This window comes from Gymnogyps californianus, chromosome 7 (assembly GCF_018139145.2).
Source record: "Gymnogyps californianus isolate 813 chromosome 7, ASM1813914v2, whole genome shotgun sequence".
Lineage (NCBI taxonomy): Eukaryota > Metazoa > Chordata > Aves > Accipitriformes > Cathartidae > Gymnogyps > Gymnogyps californianus.
The window spans coordinates 18,375,837-18,397,071 of NC_059477.1; the positions used below are offsets into that span (position 1 = coordinate 18,375,837).

The window sequence follows — 21,235 nt, forward strand, 5'->3', positions numbered from 1 at the left end:
ATTAAAAAAAAAAAAAAAAAGTGGAAAACTAGAGATTCCCCATTCCCCATTCTTTCTCTACTTCAGTCTCAGATTTGAACATATTTTACTACACAATTATTTTTTCCTCATTTATTCTCAGTTCATTAGTGTTGTGTTTTGGGTTTTTTTCCCCTGGTGTCTTAAATCAAGTATTAAATAGGTCTTAAAAACAAAGTCGTTCTCATTTACTTTCCATCCACAAAGGGTTACCGTCTCTTTCGGTCTCTTTCTAAATAAATAAATAAATAAAGGAAAATTACATGCTTTATTTTTCATATCAGAAACCACTGTTTTTTACACTAGAGATATTATGTTAACCCAAAGTCCTGCCTTCTATCATCTGAAACAAAATTACTTCAGATGCATCAAAATAAATGACCAATCCAGTACCAAGATGTAGCATGATTATTTTTTATATCAATGTTACACTAAATAGTTTGAAAGACAAGGAAGCACCGAGAGCTACTTACTAATTTCTCGTCACCTTCTATCCCAGGTTACAATAATATGTTTGATTCAACATCTCTTAAAAGTATTTCTGGGAATTCTGTAGACTGGACTATTGAGTAGTATAAAAGTACTGAAGAAAACACTGACTCTCCATATAAAAATTTATTACTCTTCATTTTCTTCACTGAACAAACTACACTGTATCTGGAGTTGCACAGATTGTCATTATTTGAACTTTCATTTTAAAATTGAGTATTTTTATGTTACTGGCTAAAATTAAAAATAAAAAATTAAAAAAAAAAAAAGGAGGGGGAGGAATGGAATGGAGAAAGGCTATTTTTATGGGCGGGGGGGGGGGGAAGTTAGTAGGTTTAAAAGGCCCGAGTGAGATACATACACGAGGAATGAAATGAGACAATACACCAGGGAGCAAACTGGGCAAAGACTTGCGAAACACAAGCTGTATAAACTGCACAAAATAAATGGGTGACACAGAGGAGAGTAGCAGCCTGTAGAAATTAATATTAGCAATACCAGAGGTATGGATATTGCAGCTATCTTGCTTTACAAGCCACCATGGTATGGCAAGTCCATTGACACTGGTTAGGGAATCTCTGTCCTCTCCCAAAATCTGAAAATGTTCCGCCAAGCCTGGGCAACTGCACCAACTGCAGTGTGGTTTGTGAAAAAGCTACTAGTAGAAGTGACGAAAACGTACAAACACATGACTTGTGTAAACCCAGAGTTATAAATAAACCTGCCTGTCATATAACAGATAAATGGAAGTTCTCAATGGGTAACTCCAAATGAAGCCTGGATTCAAATAACAGACTTCGGTGATAAATGTTATGTTGTTTCTCGCTCTGATTGGGTCTCTTCTGCAGGAATGCCCACAATGCTTTATAGACTGTTTAATATCTTGTGCAGTATTGGAGTAATTTGAGAAGACACTTTAGGGTGCAGAACTGAGTCTCTAGACATAAATGAACCAAAAATATGCAACTGTCACTGGCATTATTTCAAGCAAAGCACCTTCACACTGATCTATCAATATGGGGCTGTTTTTCATTTGGGAGGGATAGGTTTTCTGTGGTGCTCTGCGGCTGTATAACATGGTCATTCGATATTCAAGCACTCAGTGGAGGCCAACCTTTGTTCTCACATTATGAGGAATATGTAACTGCTTGTTCCTCCCTTTACTGCTGACCTTCCATGCAAAAAAATCATAACCACACTTTTGTTACAGTACACGAATTTTGCAAACACAAGAATATAATGGAAATAAAACATCTCAGTGCAGTAGCAACGCTGTGGTGATTTAATAGACCACTTATGGGAAATAAGCAATTTTTCTTATTTGGGGGGGGGTGGTGTGTGTCTTTTTTTTTTTTTTTTTAAATAAATGAGTGAACCAATCTCTTTACAGCCACTATTTGAGAATCAGCCACATCATTTTAGCAAAACATCAACTTTTTAAGAAAACACTTTAATCAATTCATTTTAAGATTTGTTTTATTTGCAGGTCCTGTCAGAAATAATAAAGGGCCAACACCAGATTCAGGAAAATTATTGATTACGTTTGGCATGTTGACAATAGGGAAAAAAATTGAGCAACCTTTTCTCTTTTAATTCAAAATCAGTAATTCCCATCAGGAAAATCAATTTGCCACATTTTTCTAGCACAGTTTTAATAGCACAATTGCTCCACTAATAACTTTCAAGGCTAATATTTAGAGTAGTAATCAGAAATCACATGTCCTAGACCTCTGACCAGTGAATTTTAAATCCTAAATAAATACCAAAACAACACTGTTGACCTAAGGGGACCACTGATGATTTTCAGTTCCAATATTTAAGAATAGGAATAAATGAGGTGCTACAGGAAAACTGGGAAATCTTACTAGCACTAAATGGTTTTTAAGGTAGAAGATATTAGAATTCATATGACTCTGTTACCATTGCTCCTTTCAAGTATTTTAAAAGTTGCATATTCAAGGTTTGGATAACAAATGTACATGTCTAATTGCAGGCATTCATAACAACATTGGCATATACAAATTCTCAATCTGATACTATATACAGCAATACATTCAGTGCCTAAATACTGCCATAAATCACTCTTTATCCCATATTCAGGAGGATCTAGAACCTGGCTGTAGGTAGGAAATGAGTCAAGTCCAGCATTACCCCTGGAGAGGAGCTCTGATACAGACCAAACTGCTGCACTTGGTCGGCGCAATTTGCAATTTTCATGATCATAGAATCATTTAGGTTGGAAAAGACCTTTAAGATCTTGTCTAAAGACCGTTAGTCCCATGCAACACTACAGGCTTGGGGAAGAGTGGCTGGAAAGCTGCCTGGGAGAAAAGGACCTGGGGGTGTTGGTCGACAGCCAGCTGAATATGCACCAGCAGTGTGCCCAGGTGGCCAAGAAGGCCAATAGCATCCTTGCTTGTATCAGAAATAGTGTGGCCAGCAGGACTAGGGAAGTGATCGTCACCCTGTACTCAGCACTGGTGAGGCCGCACCTCGAATACTGTGTTCAGTTTTGGGCCCCTCACTACAAGAAAGGCATTGAGGTGCTGGAGCGTGTTCAAAGAAGAGCAACGAAGCTGGTGAAGGGCCTAGAGCACAAGTCTTATGAGGAGCGACTGAGAGAACTGGGGTTGTTTAGTCTGAAGAAAAGGAGGCTCAGGGGAGACCTTATCGCTCTCTACAACTACCTGAAAGGAGGTTGTAGCGAGGTGGGTGTCAGTCTCTTCTCCCAAGTAACAAGTGATAGGATGAGAGCAAACGGCCTCAAGTTGCACCAGGGGAGGTTTAGATTGGATATTAGGAAAAATTTCTTCATGAAAAGGGTTGTCAAGCATTGGAACAGGCTGCCCAGGGAAGTGGTTGAGTCACCATCACTGGAGGTATTTAAAAGACACGTAGATGTGGCACTTAGGAGCATGGTTTAGTGGTGGACTTGGCAGCGTTAGGTTTACGGTTGGACTCAATGATCTTAAAGGTCTTTTCCAACCTAAATGATTCTATGATCATGGAAATTGCAAATTACACTGACCAAGTGCAGCAGTGATGATGACCTGCCTGAGATCACGGTGTCAACCAGCAGCCTCTCCGCTGCGGAGTGATTGGGGCACGCGGTCAGCCTCCCTCCTACAGCCACTCCACTGCTGGGCTTCAGCAAAACTCTGAGATCTCGTGTTCACTTACAAGGCTTACTGCATGGTTAGGTGTGAGCACTCATCTCCTTCACCTCATTGATTACTTTGTTTGCTAATTTAGCTAAATATATAACTAGATGTATATTGTAGCAATGCAACCACTAAACTCAATTGATAAAAAAAACTTGCTATTTTATGTCTTATTTCATATGATGATAGACAAAAGCAGTACTTACCCATTTTACTCATGCAATTTCCTGTAAACTCCTTCAAGATTAGATAATTAATTGGCTAAGACACAATGTTTGTGTCAATAAAAGCAAAGTCTAAACCTATATCACTATTAATTAGTCTACCACTTCTCCTTGACTGATAGTCAATAACGCAGCAAAAGTAATGGAAAAAAAAAAAACCATATTTCATAGATGTCATGTTTACAGCTCTACATTTGACAACCTCCCATGACAAGCATTTGTTGGAAGAATTATCAAAGAAATTAAAATCATTTAACGTGATGTTTCCCAAAATAGTGACTAAGTTTATTAAATGCAGTGGTTTTCAAAGTCCTTAGGCTTTGCTTTGGTGGTTGGGTTAAGGGGTGGTTTCTGTTTGTTGGGTGGGTTGGGTTTTTTGGGGGGGAGGAGGAGGGGGGCGGGACAGAATCTTGTGGGGGTTTTGCTTTTAAGAAGGTCTACTTCTGTACATAGTCTCTACATCTTAAACAGCATATTCCACAGGAGACTGCAGTATCCGCAAACATCACTGAGACACTCTTTTCATGTCATCCTCAACAGAACATAGTGCCCCTCAACACTTTACACCTGGTATGATTTCTTTCACGCTGAGGTATCTTTTTTTTTTCCTGAGTGGCTAGTCCAAGTATGTCTCAGTAATACAAGAAGTAAAAATAATATTAAAAAAAATTATTTGCATGGGCATATGTCTCTGTAAAATACACAATTACGACAGGCTTCATCAAATAGATGGATGAGGTCAAAAAACAGATAATCAGATTCAGACAAGAAGAGGTCAGTACATCATCTGCCTTTTCTATTTTCTGCTTGCCTACACGATTAAGCAGAGTTTTCTGCCCTTCCAGAAGCCCCGAAGCATACATGGTAATTAGTGGAGTTCCAGTATGTCCAAACCTCCAGTTTAGATCATAATTTCAAAATAAGCCCTCAACTCATTTGCAGTCTCTGAGGATTGCCTCAATAGCTGAAGTGACCCTAGGATTTTCGTTAGGATGTCTTTTTTGTTCTGTGTTCCTCAGGCTATCACAATAATAGAATACTATTGATTTCCATGGCATGGAAATTTTTTGCATACTACAGAGGCAGCATATCGACCTGTGTTGTATGCATTTGTAACAGACTGCTGTGAGCAGAGGGTTAAGCATGTATACATATTTACAAATACATGAACACAAATATGCAATATATACCAGTTAAACATTAAACAGGAAAAAGTAACTGCTGGATATTATCATCCTTTCTAGACTAACATAAGTCTAGGACACCTTTTTTAAAAAACAAACAAACAAAAAAAAAACCCAACTCATACTATTCCATCCCTCCACCCCTTTTTTAAACTGAAAACATTGCTGGGGGATTTTTGTTTCCATCAAAATTTTTTCAAAGAATCACATTTTTCAATTCTTGAAAAAAAGCCATAAAGAGATTGAAAATTTTAATCAAACTCAGGAAATGCTTTAAAGAATAAAGAAAGTTTCATGTATCCTGATTTTTTTCATGGGAAAAACCCTCACAATTTTCAACAAGCTCTTTTAAAAAAAAGAAACAACTTCTTTTTTCCTTATTTTAGTAATGAATTTTTTCTTTACCACTGGGCAACTTGGACAAAGGAAAAGTAGATTAGAAGCCTAAAGACTCTTAAATTGCTTTTTAATTAGAGTCTCAACTAGACTGTGATCTAAAGCAAAGAACCTAATTTCCCTTTTAAAAGGGATACAAAATGTTTTCAGAAAAATGGTACTGATCCTCCAGAGCTCATGAGCCTAAAAGGTGCTTGTGGCCCTTGAAATTCATGTCTGGCTGCATTTTACTGCCCTTCTTTTATTAACCCGTCTCTTGTTTCTCTGCAGGTTTTATTTCCACTACCACATTTTTGCTATATGTTTCAAACCTTCCAAGTAAAATTTTGATTCAGAGCAAATTAAGAACTACCTCTTTTATTGATCTTGAAGTTTGAACAGCATTATCATCAAATGCTTGTAGGGAGGATGGCACAAAAAAAAAAAAAAAAAAAATCAATCAGTGCTGTCTCAATATAAACGCAAGATATTTATGGGAGCAAATACAAGACTGCAGTTGATGGAGTTTGCTCAGGTCACAGAGAACGGCAAGGGGAGACACAAAACTGGCAGATTAGTCAGAGCTTCCACCAAATCTATTTTTTGGGGTGCTAAATGGAAGGTCACATCCAGGAACAAAAAGTAGGATGCAATTTTATTCTTGGAAGCAATTAGCTTGACAAACAGTAAGTGCCATGGTGGATCACAGCTGCACAGGATAATATAGTTAATGGCTTATATATAATCTGGGAAACACCGAAAAGGAATAGGGAGGCTGTATTACCTCCGAGACTGCTACTAAATCACTGTGTCCAGTTCTGCTGCCAACATTTCAAAGACATTCACAAATGAGTTTAAGAGAGAACCATGAGCATGACGACAAGATTGAAAAACATCACTACTAATAAAAGATTTATAGAGGTCAATCTATTTAGTTTGTCAGAGAGAAGATTGAAGGGTCACTGGATGACAATCTATAGCTCACTACATGGGGGGAAGGAATTTATTATCAGAATTCTTCTCAAAGGTATAACAAAATCTAATGGGACAAAAAGAAGAGATAAATATACGCAGGTTAGAAATAAAGCACAGATTTATAATGGTGAAGATAATTAAACACTGAAAAAATACACTCAGGATTACAATGGCTGTTTGTAGGGGTATGAGTAGACATTTTCAGATTAAGACTGGAATTTTTAATTTTTTTTTTTTTTTTTTTTTTTTTAATATATATTCCAAAGCACAGCCATCACTGCTGATTTGGAAGCAGGAATTCATTCAGGGCAGTCTAATGGCCTATTCCATGGTAAGAGTTCAGGCTAGATCATAATACAGCCTCTCCCTCTCCCTTCCCATAATTGAAACCAACCAACCAACCAACAAAAAAACCAAATCAACCCAGAAAGAGAGGGATAAACTAAAAGGAATAAAATTCTTTTTTTCTTAATCCTGATCTCTGGTGCACCCAATTAATCTCTCCACTTGAGGTTCTCCAATTTTATCCTCATTTGTCACTGGGCATTTATTAAGCCTGATCTTTTGTATGGAACAATGTTAAATGTTCTTCAAGTCTAGAGAAATACATGTTCTGATCACTGCTAATATTTGTTTTTCTTACTGCTTTAAAGAAATCTGTCTTACTGACACATATGTTTAAAACATAAGTTTCCATGGAAGAGCAGGAGCACATCATAAAGTCATTTTTTTATCTCATTACTACCTGAATTTCTTTGCACCTCACTAAGTGATGGTTTCATTAGAAAGATAGAAAAGAAAAATAGATGATTATTGTTCATGTCAAGGAAGTACCAAAAATGTCTCAAGCACTTTACAAGAACATTAGGAATCACAGGCATGGCTGAAAAGACCATGAGATGGAATAATCGCTTTTGAAGTTCCTGCAAAGTCTAAGATACGTTGACTGGAATCAAATTGAGCACAAGAATGGGCAAGTTGCTCAAAAGTAGTTTCCTGACAGAGCAAATCAGTGACAAAAAAAACCCACAAACAAAAAAAATCCCTTTTCTCTTAATGCATAGCTGGTTATCTCTTGAGTCTCTTCCATAAGTGAAATACAAACTATTTCCTGTCATCACACTAAACACTAAGTCCTGCACACATCAATAGCTAGATATGCTTAGTTCTTCCTACTTTTGAAATACTAACAAATCAACATTCAGCTGCACTGACAAAAAACACAGTGTAAAAACACTCAAAAGTAACATTCATTTGCCATAGAAGGAACTCTCTACTTCCAACACTACTAATAATTTTAGCTGAAATTGCACTACAGCAAATTGCCTCCGCCTATGCACAAAGCATGATCTAATATGAGAACAGAAATGCCCTCAGGCACCTTGCACAGAAAAAATATCTGAGTAGTCCTAGAATATTCTCATCATTGAAAAGCTATATGTTCCTCATCAGTCATTCATTTCCAAAACATATTACAGACAGAAAACTACTCCTAATATGTATTGATTTTTATACATGAACAGATTATAAAACCAGAAGAGACTACTGTGATCATCTAACATAAAAAGGACCAAGGGAATTTTCCAGCTTAGTTCCTGTTTGAAATAAACCATATAATTTAGCAAATCACCCAACATCAATGCAAAAGCGTCCAGTGGTGTGAAGAAACCACAAATCCTAATAAGTTCTTGCAAAAATTAATTTCCCTGCATTATGAAGAATGTGCATGCTATTTTTCCTTTAAATACATCTGACCTCAAACCTTAGCCAAGGGCCCTTGTTAAACCTTTGCCTACTACATGGAAGACCTCTCTTCAAATGCAAAATTTGCTAGTGCACAAATACACTGTATTTAGCATTGATACAAGACTTTAGGCATCTAATGTCAGTTTTCACAGCTTTCTTAAAGGTTTTTAATAAGTTTGATAAAGTTTAGAGAAGAATTGGCATAATTAAAGAATTGACAAACATAGTCCGATGCGCAGAAAGGTCTGTATTTAGTTAATGAAGAGGAGGGCTGAAAGGTTGCTTGAGCGCAATGGTGAGGTAACTTCCCTAGTTCCCACAGCAATGCACTTGTTTATACAATTCTAGACTTCAGCATGCTGCTTAATCACATTGCACACAGCAGCAGACATGATGTGCTTCAACGGTATACTGGTTAGAGGTATGGTTGAGCAATTATTCTAATCACAGATGAATTTCACAATAGCCAATCACTTATATACTCATAACAACCCACACTACACTCTTCCATCAGATTTATGCAAAACTGGTGTAAGCTATGCAGGGCACTGGTTCCCAAAGATATGATCCTTGTGAGGCTGTGTAGGCTTCCCAAATTATAACAAAAAGTCTGAGGGATGAGGGAAGGATCAAACTATAAGAACATGCAAAAAAAGTACAAAAGTCTTTGGTCACAATTAACGTTTGTATATCCATAACTTAGCAATACAGTAAACACGCCAGCTGGCAAGCTGTACTCTCCACTATTTCTTTGTGTGCTGGGAAACAACCACCCTTCCCTCCCAACTTCAAACATTGCTATTCTCTTTGAACATAATATACAGAAATTCTACTTACACTTCCCCATAATTAGGGACAGGACACTTACATTTAGTACCTTTTGGTGTCTTACAGAAAGCACCAAGGTTAGTAATGCCCAGCTGACAATCCTGTTTGGTCTCTCTTTAAAAACAACTTGCCTTTTAACACTTCAATGAGTGATGATCATTATTGCATGGCCTGCTGCATTAGCACCACTTGCAAGACGTGAAATTAGTTTTCCTCTACTTGACACACAGTAAACCACAATGTGTACAACAGCAGTGAAGAAGAAGACTGAGAGACTCAGATGGAGCTATGCAATCCAGAAATAGGGTGTATCGAGCTCAGTCAATCAACTGAAAAATGGGTTAATTTTACACAGGCCAGAGAGGAGGGCTATTCTGTGCTAGCGATCAACATTCACACCCATCAACCTTGCTAGGTGCTTGTGAGCTATTTGATGCTTAATAACATCTCCATCCCCCAAGTGCTACGTGAATAACCTGTGATAACCAGCACAGAAAACTTGTAGGGATAACAGAGCAGCAGAAACACAAATCCCTAACATGCCACTATGTATTACTAACATCTTAATTTTTTACTACAAATTGATTTTTCCCCACTGTTCATGATCTTGCATCACCCCAGATTCCCACAATTACTCTGTGTTCTGCAGACCCATCCCTGTCAAATCTCAACCTCTCTGCCCCCACTCTGGTATTTTTCATTCTTCCTCTCACTCATCCTGCGACCACGACGTACACACTACCTCCCTACAGACCCAGTTACTCCTTTATATTTCATGACTGTACCAGGTCCCTTTTCCTCTTTCTTTGTTCATGCTCCTCTCACAAATTGCACACAATCATGATCCTTTGAACTCATCTTTCCTTTTCTAACCCAAGCTCTATACATGCCCCACTTCTTTGTTACACAGCACAACCCAGAAGGTCAGCTCACAGCAACGTATTATTTAGAAACAATTTAACACATATTCTGTATTTGCAAAAAGCTGCTTTTCATGGGAGAGGCCACGGCTGCCAATTCCAGTTATAAGAAAAAAATAAACAAACTAAGAGAACCTACAATTAGAATTAAAAGGCCCAAACATCTGCGCCCTGCCACTTTACAATACACAGGCCTTTCTCTCTCTAGGGCTGAGATATGAGAAAGTTTTTCTTCAGCTTGATCTGAACAAAAATCGAATGGCATAACAATAAGCAAAAGACATCTTATTTCAACACTACTAAACCTGTGGTACACTATCATTTTACCACAAACTATTTGTAATTTTCTTTGCAAAAGAATTTGTAATGAGGGGCTTAACGTTATGCAGCAACAACATCAGCACTTACACAGTGTTTTTCAGCTGTACTTCTCAAAAGCATTTTAAGAACGAGTTTAATTTTAGCATGGAGTCAAGTCAGTCACAGCAGATGCAGAGTTTGCAAGTTGCAATCAATTCTCACAAAGTCCTCATTAATGATCTGAAATAACAGTTCCATTCAAGCTCTAAATGGCAAGTGGCTGCCAATTATGCACAACACTGTTTGTCATTGTGCTTTAGCAGAATATTTACTAGGAACTAATACATTTTCTTTTGTGCTCAAATGCAAAATTCCCACACTGATCTCAAGAGAAAATTCCAAACTGCCTAATTTCAATACGACTTTAAAGAGACCCAGAATAATACTTCAGATTCACTAGTAAGAAACAAATTCAGTTTTTGACAAATTAAATCATGTTTTAGGGTTGCACCTAATTTGTTAATGTTGTCAGCAAATAACTATTACCTAATGTTATCAACACATATGAGGAACCTGGTATATTTATCAAAATTTAGTACACATTCTTAATTAAAAACACCACATAAATACAGTATCTCATATTCAGTTCCAAGTTTTTGAAACTTTGATTTAGCAGTCTATTAACCTAATAAAAGAAATAAAATCCTTTCTTTTTTTTAAGGAAATATTATCGTTTCAAAATCTTGATCGATTATACAGGAAATCAAATTTCTTCATTTTAATTTATTTTTTTGAAATTTCCAGATCTTGCTATATTTACAAGGTACTTACATATTTTTCATTCTAACTACATTGATAAGAAGAAAAAAACAGTTTTAAAATCCCTCTGATTATTTAAGGTGAATTTAAAACTTTTTTAAAATAGGTAACATAAAATGATACATTGCTCTTCTATCTGTGAATGCCACAGTTTCACATTTTACATTTGTTGAAGTAGACATCATTAGACAGGTGCCTTTTGGAGAGCTTCTCAGAGTAACAGTGAGGTAGACTAAATACAAAATCTGCAGCAAGCCTTGACACACATCACAGAACTTGGAAGGTGAAAAATTGAGGTTTATTTTAAGGTAAGATGAGAGAGAAAGCGAACAGATATTATAGGGGAAAAAAATTGTTTCCTTCTTTTCCTGAGCAAGCACAAGTGCCCTGAGTTGGTCAGCTGCTAACCAAATATGAGCAGCCAAATGTGAGGTTCAATTGTGAAAGCAACACTCAAGCATTTTGCTGTCTGATATGCATTAAACATCAAAGCAAATAGCAAACACTGCAACTGAAAAGAACGGCCAAAAGGCAAATCCAGCATCTGGCCTGCGCTGGCCAAAGGGTGTGACTCAGCTACAGTGACGGCGCATAGTAAAAGACAGATGCAAAATCTAGTGGTCGATAGAATTGCTACTCTAGTGCAGAAAACTGATGAAGTTAAGAAATACAGCTGAAAGAGGGCTCTTCTGCAGTCTTGACCATTTCCACGCTGGTTGGCTGGACAGGATGAATCATCAGTCACAAGACCAAGTGATGGCTTTTCGTGAATAGTGACCTTGCTTAATGCATAAAGGAAATGTAAGATTTCTTTCTCCAATACATTCAGTTAAAAGTAACATCAATTAAGGATGAATTTAGATTTGAGTTCTGTCTGAACTCAAATAACCGAAAATCTCATGTCATCTAAAATAGTATCTTGCCCTCTGATGCTTGTGAACATCAATGAAATAACAGAAAGCTGTGACTGTTTAACCTCTTCTTCTGTGTTTCCTGTTTTAGAAGACAGTTGATGTTATATTACGTGCATGGGGAGGTCTAAAAAGCCACACAATATACCAGTGAACTACATAGTTTTTTACTAACTCAGAAAATGTAATCTTTCATGCATGTGAGGTAACACAAGATTGACCAAGAGTAACTAAACTACAGTGCAGGCCTAAATCTGTTGCCATTTCAGCTCATGGAAAGATCAACAGTGCAGGAACAAGCTTGAAAAAGAAAACAAAAAAAAGTTGGAATTGTTCCTGTCTTGTGCTACTGCAACTATTCAAAAGGCTGCTTTTTTTGGACTGTTGTGATAGATGTACTAACATCTCTTTATCAAAAAACTGGGAATAGCAGTGGAAAATTAGTTATATATTATAAATTATAGAAATTGTCACTGTCGGAACCAGGATTATGACTAATTTCTCATAATAAAGCTTTTATATACACACCCCCTACAGAAAAGGAAAAAAAAAAAAGGCACTAAAAATACTTTAAAAATCTCGGAATATTTCATTGAAGTTAAAAGTTGAAATGAAATATTTATTTACTGCTCTTCAGTTGTTTGATTGATTAATTATTAACTTACAGTCTCCTCATCTGTACGGTAACTATCCAGAAGACCACCCAAGAAAACGAGCATTTTAGTGAAAGCATTTTCCTCAACCAACCACACTGCCCTGAACAGAATAAAAGAGGGACTCTTCCACCCTCATGTCCTGGCTGACACCATTGGTCCCAGCTATGGTGCAAGTGTTGGTATTGTTTCACCTCTGTGTGTCAATTCCCATATGTCTTTTTGCTATGTATCGCCCATAAAACAATTTTCTACCAATCTTTTCATTACTAAATCTTTTATCGTACTTGAAATAGAAATCAGAATAGCAAAACGATTCTTATTAACTCAATGAAGTCTAACCAAAATACAGACTGTTTTCCATCTAGGTATGAGTAGGACGAACAACCAAACAGGGAGCTGCTCCAAGTCTCTTACAGGTCACTCCACCCAGAGAGTCTCCAAATCCCAGAGGGACTGGAGGATTAAGTACCAGTATCAGATGTCAGCAGGGATGGTCACATCCTCACTTCTTTAGGTTATCCCTGCCTCTGATGGCAACGCTGCACCTGTGTTTTCTGCACGGCATCAGACAAGTTAGAATGAGGGCTCATATGAAGTATTCACCTGTCTGAATAGGCCAGTAATTCTAAGGGGTACTTAGAACTTTGTACTCTTATTAGTTACACTTTGTCAACACTAAGGAGTCGGATTAGCAACTCAACTTTGCTATATAAGTAGTCTTCTGGACTTGGCTCACAAACGTGCCATGTAAATGAAAGGAAGTTCGCTTCCAAAATGTAATTCAGAGGAGCCTATTTTTTAAATTTAACTTAATAAGTAATTTACAAAAACTGAGTTTCAAATCCAAAGCAAACTGTAAGATACTTCACCTTTGTTTCAAAAACAGGCAAGCAAAACTGTCCAATTCTAAACTTAGTAAGCAGCAAATAACCATAAATTAGACCTCTGCATTAAGAACAGTGAGCGACTGCAAACCAAGCTGTATCTGCAGATGCAACGAAGTCAGTATGACTTTGCAGTATTTTAACCTTCTTTAGTAATTCCTGAGATTCAGGGCAGTCTACTCAAGAGGAGAATGGTTGTTTCTTTTGTGATGGGATTGTAAGGAAAAGATACATTGAGAAGTATTTCAGAGGTATAAAATTTTTAAGTACTGGGAAAAGCACCAAAGAAAATCATTGAATTAGCATGCACCTGCTGTCTCAAATCGTCTGAATGAAATGCTTGCTGCACTGTATACACAGGATAGTTTGTGCAACGGTACCCAAAGACGTGGCTGTAAAAGTGCCAAGTACTCTCAGGACAGCGCCAAGCAGCTTGCAGTGTTTTGTCCTAAACAAAATCTAACAGTCCTAAACAAAATCTAACAGAATACGGTTGTAACAGTTTTCTCAAGTTTGCAACAATCCATCAGAAGCTTTTACAATCAGAAAGTGTTGATGGGACCATACAAGGCAGCGGCTTTGCACTCAAGTCCACAAATTCCTAGCAACAACATGAAGCATTTTCGATTTGTGTTAATACAGACAGAAATGAAAAACTCAATTTTCCATGACTCTACAGCAACTGCTGAAAATATGTCATTAAAAGAATGCCATCCCATGTGTCTATCCAGTGCTGATACACATCTGGTTTCAAAATGACTAGTTACATCACTGGTATTTGTGCTTCCACTGCCTGAATAAAATTCCACTACCTATCTTCTCAAGTACAGAAAGAGGCTCTACATCACACATATATATAATTTAAGTCTCCCATCTTCAAAAAATGTCTCATTACCAACAAAACCCAACAATTTTCTTTATTCTTCCTCCAGTTTCCTCTGCTTGCTTTTCCTCTGGTACCTCTGCCTCAATTCTCCCACAAAGTTTCACAGCTGATAGTGCCAGTGCATTGCACTCCACATCCACCCCTCGCTTTCTGGAGTACATCCTGGTCTACGGTTGTTTGATTTACTCTCCACTGAAAGGACACATGTATGACAACTGAACCAACACATTATATGTTGTGCTACAAAAGTTATTACTTATATTGCAATGGTTATATTAATATATATCACAGGCCTCAACCAAAAAAAAAAATGGCTGTTAAGTTATGACCAATTACAGGTTAAGAATCTGTGCAACTAGTATGTTCCAAAAATAAAACTGATTGATGACTCCAAACATCTCAGAGATTATTCATTCTTGACCGGCAAGGCCATTTAGGAACCTTCTACCTCAAAACTGGCATCTACAAATTTTCGTAAGCACAGTCCCAACATGTTTTATTTTGGAGGAGTACGGAGAAGACTTGTGGAATATAAACTGTAGATAGATCCATTAAATCTGTCACGGTTTTTTGCATAATTGTGTCACATTTCAGATGGGTCTTTCCCTGACATACTATATACCATAGATTAGAGATGATGGTGCTAACTGACCGCTCCTAAATATACTCTGCCTGCTGCAGCACAGGGATGTAAAAACAGAGGGTACATCAGAGCTATCTCCACAAGGCAACGCTGAAGTGAAAAAGATTTTGTCAGTGTCTGGGAAATCATAGCTGGATATTAGGCTTTGCCATGGCCTAAAAAGGTATTTCTAGAACTGTTTTTGTCTGCTTTTTAAGTGTTGTTCTTTACACTAACAAACCATTAACAGATTGTGTTTGTCAACATGATCTGTAAAAAAAATGTTTTTCTCACACTCCACAATAAAATGCTGCCCTGTTTGAAATGCTGTTCTTGGCACAAGGCGTTAAACAGAGTTCTGCCCCCCGCCTCCAGAGAACGGCTCAGCAGGAGCTAGCTCCCAAAACCATTTTTATAAAGAGGACACGCCTGCTTTCCCAGACCATGTTTTCACATAGAGGTTAAAATAAAAATCCTGTTTCATTATTTATAAAGATTATTTCTAACTCATCATAATGAATCCGAAAAGGAAGCTATAGAAAACTAAAAAGCTTTCATATTAATTAACAAAGTAATTACATGTTGTGGTTATTTGCTTAAACAAGTTATTTCAGCCTACAGTGGTTACCCTTAGGAACCTGTGGTAGCCGAGTGCCAGTACCACAATATTTGCATACACTGTATTAATCCACATGCCAAAAAAATCAAAGGCTAAGGATGTCACAGAGACCACAGCAATATTCATTTTAGCTGCTAATGGTGTCAGCTTCTTTAATCACATCCATTAGATTTAGAGAGAACCTAAAGTACAAAGAAATGGCACAGCAAGAAGTTAGAGAGCTGCAGCAACTACACAAGAGCAATGAACTGCTATATGAAAAAGAATCTCAGCGGTCATAAACATTTTGGGTCAGAGAGCTTTCCAACATAGACAGAAATTTGAATCCAGCACATTCAAGGATGGTAAACACTTGAGGAAAGGTAATTTATGATCAAAGCCAGCAATACCCATAGGATCAACATTGTGTTGAGGCCTCCTTTACAGTAGCAGCATAGCAAAACTGAATGATAAAGTGCTGACATGACAGATCATGTTCTTGAGATGATACTTTAACACAGCTGGCTCCTTTCCACATTGCAGGGGGGAGTGACTAAAACATAAAGCAGCAGCAAGTAGAAATAAAAGCTCCTAGAATTAATAGGGTTCTGCTCCTTAGAACATGATTTTTTTTTTTTTTTTCCCCTTCTAAGATGAGGTAATGATGCCTTCAGCTTGACAGGAGACAAAAATCCAAATAATAAAAGGATGACCCAGCAACTGTAACATAAGATTAAGACTGCAATATTCACAATTGCAGGATGATTCAGCACAGAAAATAGTAAGAGAAGGACGCATTATAAACTACCTTTAAATTGTCTTTGAAATTTGATTCAGCCAAATACAATTATTAACCCAGCCTATCCTCTAAATAGGGAAGTTGCGTAAGAAAGCACAAGTGAGAGAAACATCACATAAAACATTCCAAGTTTACATTTTTCTATGTATATCTAGTAAATATTCAGCTATTTCCCTTGACTTTAGAATATAAAGTGAAAGCAAATAGCTAGTATACAATGTAGAAATCTAATAGTTTCGTTTTCTTAAAACGTTTGCATGTTTTCTCAAACCCCTGATGAAACTACATAAGTTTGTCCAACACAAATATGTATCTTCTTATCTTTCTCTCTCTTCCTCCGCCTCCTGTTGGTCCTATTGCTTTGAGGGCTTCACAAAACTAGAGCTGGCACTTCAGTAGGTCCCTTTTCAAAGAGAAAAAGCACTGATTTGTGAATGGCTTGTGACTACTGGCAAGACCAAGTCAACAGTGAACGTGGAACATAACTCTGTCGAGCACACAAAGGACTCAACAGCAGCACTGATGTTGGGATTCTGCTGTAAGGCCTCACTCAGAACAGGACAAAGGACAAGGAACAAGGCCCTATTCTGCCACTTCCACATCAAAAAGACCACAAGGACTTCGCTTTTGTATGGTCTATGCATCAGAGCAAAAGGCTTGTCACATTTCTGTTGCCTTCCTCTTCCCCTTCCACCACCTTTATATAGTTGCATGGCAACCAACTATTGATCTCGCTATCCTGAGTGAAATAAACTGAAAGCTAACAGGTCAAAAATTTTAGCACAGAAGAAAGAGAAACCTATCACATATTGCACTTCATTAAGTCAACAACAGTTGGTTATACAACAAGAAGAATTCTTTCAAGAATATTTAATTAAATCATTTATTCTATTACCAGGTTGACAGGAGCTTCCATTAATTGGAGATAGCTTTTCAAGCAAGGTTTTCTTCATTACTTCATCCCCTAGACAAATAAAAGCATACGAAAATGGAGATGTTAGAGAATTTCATATCCAGATTTCCAACATTCTATATTTTTATTCTGATCTGGCTGTCATTCTCATTTCAAAGCTTGGCTTCTTTATAGATTGATTTTTTTTTTTCTTTGCCTGAGTCAGAAATTACTCATCACCTAAGTTATGATGAAATGTTCCAGTGATGGTACATTCAATCAAATGGAATAGAGCCAAAGTCTTGAGGTACCTTTTCCTTGAAGCATCTTCCAGCAGGAAATACATTACCTGTTCCAGATAGGCATAAATTGAAGTTACTACTCTTTCCTTTAAAACCTCTGATCATGACCCGACTACATAAAATAAAGGAAGGGGTGAAAACCAACCTGCCTACATTTGTCGTGGTTTAACCCCAGTCAGCAACTCAGCACCACGCAGCCGCTTCCCCCTCCCCCTCCCAGTGGGGTGAGGAGGAGGAAAGGAAAAAAAAAGTAAAACTCGTGGGTTGAGATAAGAACAGTTTGATAACTAAAGTAAAATATAATACTAACAATAGTAATAATGAAATATAATAATAATAGTAATGAAAAGGAATATAACAAAAAAGGAAGGGGGGGGGAAGAAAAAAAAAAAAAACCAGTGATGCACAATGCAATTGCTCACCACCCGCTGACCAATGCCCAGTTAGTTCCCGAGCTGCGATCCGTGCCTCCTGGTTAACTCCCCCCAGTTTATATAGTGGGCATGACATTCCATGGTATGGAATATCCCTTTGGCTAGTTCGGGTCAGCTGCCCTGGCTGTGCTCCCTCCCAGCTTCTTGCACACCTGCTTGCTGGCAGAGCATGGGAAACTGAAAAGTCCTTAACTTGGGATAAGCGCTACTTAGCAACAACTAAACCATCAGTGTGTTATCAACATCATTCTCACACTAAATCCAAAACACAGCACTGTACCAGCTACTAAAAAGAAAGTTAACTCTGTCCCAGCCGAAACCAGGACAACATTGAATGTTCTAGTCCCATCCCATCAGCTAAAATACTCTTACTTTTTGCTACACAACTTGGGATACAATTTTGATTTAGAAATCAAAAGGAGAATGCCACCTGAACTAATGTCATGTAAAAGTCTGCTACAAAAAGAAGCTCCAATATAGGATCAGTTACCTGGACATCTCTCTACAATTTTGAAGCTGGAAATAACACAAGACAAGAAGGACTGCAAAAAAAGCTCGAATTCCTTATGTTGTCCTGAACACAATACACCCTGATAAACAGTATTCACAAATTTTAAACCAAATCTATTATACTTTACTGTGAAGAACATGGGTTATAAACAGAATTATCCAGTAGTCCACACCTATTCATCAGTTCAACTCTCTTTTTGACCTAACTGCTGTGTATGTTGTACAGCATCATCTTCATAACCCTCAACAGCAGATTTAGCCATCATATTGACCTGCATGAACAAGCTAACAAGAAGTGGTATTTAAAATGCCTGTCACTGACCATCAGAGAGACTAGTCTCCCCTTTTTCCAAGTGCTTGGGAACTGGAAAGTGCAACTGCCACTTCCAGTCAGAATGGGTTCATGAAATCAGGGAGCTCAAAGCAGCATGTTAGAAAGTAAAGAACAGAGAGCACAGGAGGGTAGTCATCAGGCCAGTACTCATCATCTTCATATGGTTCACTGCAACTGAGCAATTAACTCAGTAGTTCCCCTTAAATAAAAAAAAAAAACCCAACAAAAAAAAAGCCCACCCCAAGATACTAACTACCACTCCAAAAGAAACAAAAATTGCATGCAATTACATTTCTTTCTGTTGACATAGTTATTAAATAGTAAAATATAAAATCAAAATTATATTCTACAGCTAACAAACAGGACTGAAATATTGCAGTATTTTCCCTACAGACCTGTATCTATTTCATTGTATTTTAATAGTGTGAGAATGTTGAGCTAGCTGTCTTCAAACTGCTGTTTCACTGTAACAGGGGTAGGGTTGGTAGCTCTGCAAATATCCAAACAGCACTTATCTAGCACTTGGAGAAGATGGTACACCACCATGCCAGGGAAAAAAGCCCTTTCAATATTTTTTTCTTCAAATGTTTAGAAAGAAAGGAGAAATAAAAGGCAGAAGTTAACGGAATGCGGGATGTTTTATAAGAGTTCCTACATTTGTATGCTTTAATGTGCTTTCATATCGGAACAAACACAAGATTCATCATTTTATTTATAAAAGGAAACTTAGTAATTTCCTATCCAGCTAAGCTGGCACACCCACGTCAAATACCAGAGCTGTAATTCAAAACTCAGGAACAGTCAGAGCCCACCGGGTCACATTTTAAAAGCAGGCAGATAGCAACCAAATCTCACTCTTCACTAAACACCAGCTAGTGGTCTATTGGATCCAAAAAAGCACTGGTGTTACCGATGCAATCAACAAAAGCTTTCCCATCACAAAAGCCACTACAACTACCACCACTTTGCCTTGCCTGAAAGCCCCTGGAGAGAAGCCAGAGCTAAGGAACGCCGAGTTTGCATTACCCTCCCTCCTGAAGCCAGTTAAGACGGAAGAGCGTTTATGACTCACTGCCTACGCTCCACACTGCAGATACCGGGAATATTCTGCAGTGTCCTAAGCTCTACAATCACACAGAAAAATTAGGATTTTTAGTCACAGTGACACTAACTATTCTAATTTGAAATATCTTATTTATGCTGAAATAAGAATGTTTTAGACTTTGACCATTTGCCCGCCTGGTGAGCTGAAAGTCCACAAGAGCCAATTATTACAGAAATACCTTCACTTAAATATACCACAGCAAAACACTTAAGACTTTAATTCTGTAATGTTAAAAAATGCATCCTAATTGAGATGATTTAATAAATGCTTTAAAACAGAAATGTTGACAAAGCTTTGAAAAAAGGAAAAAAACCTCACCACACACATATTGGGACACGTCGTCTTCCTGAACTACAACCAAAGGTTGCAGTATGCATGGAGCTACAGGAACGGGGCTGCTCTCCAGGAATAAACTAGCACCACCAGAAATGCCAGCACTTCCTGAAAACCTGCAAGTATCACCTGACCATTACCATACAAATACCATTTTTATGCATCACAACTGTCATCACAGAACTTTAGGATAACTAATCTAAGTAGCATATTTCACACATGAGACAAAGAAGCTGAGAGGAACCTTGGATGCTTTGCATTCTTCAGAGAAAGACAACTCTAGTATATCTTGGTGCACAGGATCACCTTGGAAAACTGAAAAAAAATAAAATGTCTATGCATTAGTGTAGCCAAAGATATTACACATGGAAGTATTTGTCACCAAACGAGGGTCATTGAAATCAACACTGTCATTTAACAGGTCTCTTTTCTTACTTTAAGAGATAGATGGAAAGGACACAAATCCTTTTCTCACTGTGATCTATCACACAAAAGAAACAGATCCATTCCTAAGGAAAGTATCACATACAAAGCAAACCCACCAAGGAGAAAATAGCGCCATTAAGTACTTGTTCATTTGAAGAAGCTGACACACTTGTGAAGATTGACAGTGCTGCAAAGCTGCTGCAAAGCCGCAGATGCTGCTTGCAGTGCCTTTCGTGAACCAGAAGAGCCACTATTAGAGCCGGGACAAACAGAGCGCACACATACATCATCTTTACACCTGCAATGCTATGAACCCAGTCTTTGAAGCCCCATGAGAGATGAGGGTGCAGCAGTTCCAGACGAAGGCAAACTACAAATCACTTTAGTTAAAGAGCACCCTCAAACTTGCCACACAAATAAAAATTACAAAAGAAAAAAAAGTCAAAATTATGAGCCCATTGCTGTATTGTTACTTCTTCAGGAAAGCATTTTTGTCAGAATTAT

General features: G+C 37.7%; 1 protein-coding gene across 1 annotated transcript in view; it reads right to left on the minus strand.

The window, feature by feature from the left end:
- Positions 1-17,332, minus strand: part of OSBPL6 (oxysterol binding protein like 6) — a 75,702-nt gene extending 58,370 nt beyond the window's left edge. The window contains exon 1 of the mRNA XM_050900044.1: positions 17,291-17,332. The gene's annotated coding sequence lies outside the window, so the exon portion shown is untranslated. The remainder of the gene's footprint in view (positions 1-17,290) is intronic.
- Between the last annotated feature and the right edge of the window lie 3,903 nt (positions 17,333-21,235).